This window comes from Nanorana parkeri, unplaced genomic scaffold (genome assembly GCF_000935625.1).
Source record: "Nanorana parkeri isolate BGI_ZX_2015 unplaced genomic scaffold, ASM93562v1 scaffold1082, whole genome shotgun sequence".
NCBI classification, from domain to species: domain Eukaryota; kingdom Metazoa; phylum Chordata; class Amphibia; order Anura; family Dicroglossidae; genus Nanorana; species Nanorana parkeri.
The window spans coordinates 476,217-481,186 of NW_017307350.1; positions in this window are offsets into that span (position 1 = coordinate 476,217).

Here is a 4,970-nt window from a genome sequence, read left to right on the forward strand (position 1 = left end):
AACCTAAGTTCCCTATCTCTCATATGCACGCATACACTGGCCAATTTAGACAGGAGCCAATTTACCTGCCAGCATATCTTTGGATTGTGGTAGGAAATTCACACAAGCACAGGGTAAATATTCATGCACACTGTGTGCTGGCCGCTATTAGAACCAAGGACCCCAGCCCTGCAAGGTAAAAGTGCTAACAACTTAGTGACTGTGCTGCCCACATAACATCAGCTGTCTATAGCTCTAGATCTACTAATCATTTTAACATGTGGCAAACTCTGCTCATTCACTCATTTTCATTATATTCTTGTTTGGATTGCTTTGCTTTGAAACTGTTCTACTTTGAAGTGCAACTCCAGCCAAACATTTTTTAGTTTTAGACAAAGTGAGGAAGGGATAAACTCTGTTGAGTTATTTGTGTGCCCATTGGAAAGATTCTCCCTATTTTACTGTTTACTTTGCAAGTTACATAGTATTTGAGGCTGAACAAAGACATTAGTCCACCAAGTCCAACCTATTAGGATCTCATTCTTGGAGTACCTGTACCCCTGTATATTACGGTCCCTTAAGAAATCGTCCAAAAGTTTCTTGAACAATTCCACATTCTTTGCTGAAATCACTGTCTGTGGCAGTGAGTTCCAGACCCTAACTGATCTTACTGTGAAGAACCCCCTTCGCCCCTTGTGCTGGAATTTTTTTTCCACCAATTTTAGGTGGTGGCCTCTAGTTTTTGTAATGGAGTTAATTTTAAACAGTTTATCGCTAATGTTGCTGCCACCATTGAACATTTTGTACATGGAGATCATATCCCCCCTCAATCTCCTCACCTCCAATGTTACATGTTTAAATTTAGTAGCCTTGTCTCGTAGCTCTGGTCCTCCATACCCCTAATTAGTTTGGTTGCCCTCCGCTGGACTTTTTCCAACTCAAGGACATCTTTTCTTAGTACTGGTGACCAGAACTGGACCGCGTACTCCAGATGAGGTCGAACCAATGATCTATAAAGTGGCAAAATTATAATCCCGTCCTCGCCGGAGCACTCACTCCCCCTGCGGATATAGGATGAGTCGTGCTCCAGCAGTGTCCCCCCTGAACTGATGTCCTCAACATCCTGCAACTTGGCAAATTTATTGGGGTGAATCAGATCAGGGCTGACCTCTCTAGCACTCTTCCCCCTCCCCCGCCTTCTAACAGTAACCCAGCTACCCACCTCTGGATCCCGCTGCTCCAACCCCCCCTCCTCAGCCTGACCCCCCCTCCATGACAGCCTGGTGCGTTAAGTCCAGACTATTTTCCATGTTGTTTATGCTCCTCAGTGTTGCCAGTTTGTTGCTTAGATCCAGAATCTGGGATTCCAAACAGATTTTGCACATTGTAGAGTAAGTTTCTCTTAGCTTGGTGAATGCAGTGACATTTCAATTTGCAAAGAATACTCAATCACATGGAAGGAAAACAACAGTATTTTGCTTGCACGTGATTGGATGATTACAGTCAGCAGAGCTTCACCCCATTCACTAAGCTATGGGAAAACTTCCTCCACAAAATGTAAATTCCCTTGCAAAGTGAACAGCCTATGTACCTATAGTAAATTATCCCCCTTGAATCCTACTTAGTTAAAGTAGAAATATGGTTTTCCATTTAAAAAAAATGTGCTGCAGCATATATTATATCTGCTTCTGCACTTAGAGTTTTCTCTTAGTCTCCCTGCAAAGTCCTACAAATACCTGTTGAGACTGTAAGTGAAGTCTACCTAATTCAGCTTCCTGTGATGGTGTGGGGATGATGCTGCACTGCTCCTGATTTCAGAGCCACTCTTTTGTAGGCTGAGATCAAAAATGTTGCAGGGGGCGTGGCAGGATTATCCCGCCTATTTCACAGGCCTTTAGCTGGTCAATCAGCACCTGACCACACCTAGTCCTGCCCCGTTTTCTGGATTGACAGCACTGCCTGACAGCTGCGGTGCCTGGGAATATTATTTTATTTTTTTACTTTATGTTGCTTGTGCATCAAATGGTAACTGGATTTGGTACTTGGACACCGCTCCTCCACAGATCAGAAAATAAATGAGCCAGGTCCTTGTTGCTGGGAGCACGTCCTCGGTCTAATTTGAGCCCATACAAACAGAACAAAAGCTGGCCTCCCACCGGATTGCGCTAGAATAGTTTATTGAAAGTTGTACCACATCACTGGTGTCCTGCTCAAGGTCCTCCCCCTCTGGATAAGGCATTTGTTTAGCCAGTCAAACAGAAGCCTTTAGTTGTAATATAAGGTAAAAGCATGGGAGCAGTTTTAAATAGCCATTTCAGACAGCTCCTGGTGTTTCATCCATCAGAGAAATAACCCTTCTGCTTCTGTTGCCTAAACCCCATTTGGGCCACCAAGTCTGCTTTTTGCTCCCGTCTGCACTTGAACTATGGTGATGCCACCTTCAGCATCCTGTAATGTAGTTATACTCATGAGTTTTGCAATTCACAAGTGATTCTCAGAAAGTGCATTCTAAGCATCCAGAAGAAGCAATATGCTTAGGAAAATACAAACCATGCAAGCAACTTTACCATAACATCATCTTACCAAATAAGCTTGTTTATTAATAAAGTATTTATTACTTACCTTCTGTGTGCATTAGTGTAGGGCAGAACCACATAGGGAATGAACTGCAAAAATATACTATAGTATACTTTGTAACTGCTAGCAAGGACATGATTATTTATAGGTGTCAGATAGAGTTTAATGAGACACAGACTAATAAATGTTCTTTCTACTAGGAAGTGAATTCAAACTTAGACAAGTTACATGTGGTTTATTTAAATTTTGCCAGGATTTTTGATTGGGTGCCACAACAGCAGATACTGCATTAATTAGCTGCTACAAGTCTATAGATGAACACTTGGCCTTAGAAAACCAACGGAAGGATACAGTCCCAGGGCTGTTTTTAATGGAATATACACCGTCTTCCTCATAATGTGCTCTTTTTAATGTGTTTATTAATGACACAAAATCTGGCACTGAGAGCAGCATCTAACTGTTTGCTAGTGATAGAAACTTATACAACCTAGGTGGACTTGGAAGGTGGTGTGTTTTCTCTTGAGAATTATTTTGTACAATATCTCTCTGTGATTAGAATCAGGAAATGGAAGGTTATTTCAGTGCTTACAAACACTTAGACCTGGGGAAAAATGGCCTTGGAGAATTTGTTAATCTGTTTTCTTTTGTGAGTTCTGTGTTTTTATACAGCTGCTTTATGTATTGTTCTGAAAGATAATATTTGTTTTTTTGGGGTCAATGGGGCAGGGTATTAGGTAATAGTGCTGTACTTCATTTTCTAGAGCAATAAACTGAGCACCGAACACCTGACCTGCATACCCCACTATTATATGACTGGTAATCCAGTAACAACATCTTTCATTTATCTCTTTTGTTTTTCTCTACAATCTGCACCATGTTAGTTAGAACAGACAAATGCTGTGGTCTAAACCTTTAAATTTATGCACGGCTAAAACGTAAATGAGAAAAATTATGTATGGTTCCACCAAAATCCAGATCCTTATCCTAGATAGGGTCCTCGTGTGGATTTTAAAGGAGGTGGGATGGCACACAAAAAAACAATGATGTGGAGTTCCCCCCCCTTCACATCTGGAGCCCCCTTCCTATGTGACTATCCCCCTTCACATCAGAGGCCCTCCTTCACATCAGTGCCCAGCCTTATAATCAGCACAGTGCAGCTGCAGCAGCATTGCAGAGGGTGGGAAGTGGAGCAGGTCTGGACGGAGGAACACTTCTGTCCTCTTCTGAATGCTGGAGGAGGTCCTGGATGCTGCATGCCCTGAATTTGCTTCATGTGCTTCCATGGTGCAGAGGACCAGCTCACCTGCACCATGGAAATGCATGATACTGTGCGAAAATATGACACCACTTTCAAAGCCTGAAGGCGCCCCAGGGTGACATGGCTTCCTGGTTGTAAAAGGCTGGTCTAATTTAAAAAAAAAAAAATGTTTTAATAAAAATAGGCCAGCCAAAGAATCCTACATTGCAAATATTGGTAGTAAGAACCCTTACTGTAAAATCGTTATTTGTGTGTGTTCTGTAGATGCTGAGAGAAGCCATTCCTTAGCACTTGCTAAAATGTTTCAAACTAAGTGCTGAACAATTTACTATACTAAAATGATTAGCCCCTGTGTTGTCACATTGGTGCCATATCAGACTCTGAACCCTCAGCAATAGATGCTCTAACCAAACATGTAACCCCCAGTGAAGTAAACATAATGGGAGGAAGCAATCAAAACTGGAGCAGACAAAATCTGGAGCCAATCAGCTTCTATCTCTCATTTTCAAATCCCAACTGAGCAAACTGAAGAGAGATGCTGATTAGTTGCCATGGGAAACCTCTCCAGTTTCTGTCTGCTCCAGTTTTGATAAATTCCCCCATTTGTCTTTTGCCAGGGACGCCATATTTTATACAGAATGTATGCCAAACAACCGTTCTTAGAGTCCAAACTGGTTAATTGATTTTGCAAATGGCTACAGAAAAACAAGGAAAGGCATGGGCCGAGGGCAGCCAAGTGAACAACCGACCCCTAGTGAAGTGAGCCGAACACTGTTCGGCTATTCACTTCAGGCTGGTATGGCTGATTTCAGCCGTACATCGGCTGAAATCAGCCGTACATCAGCCGTACATCGGCTTGCTTCACATGGCTTCGGGTCGGCCGAACATGCTCAGCATGTTCGGCCGACCCAAAGTGCAGATGGAGTTCGACTCAGCCGATCCAACATCTGGATCGGCTGAGCCGACCCTCCGGCAGGCTACTCACTGCTGTTCGGTCTATTCTTATAGATGCCGAACAGCAGTGAGTGAATAGCCGAAAGCTGCTGAGCGGCATTCGGCTCGGTCCCTCAGAGGGACCGAGCAGAAAAGAAAAATAGTTTTTAAAGTTTTAAAAAAGTAAATAGAAAACGGTTGTGCGGAGCTAGCAGTGACAGCT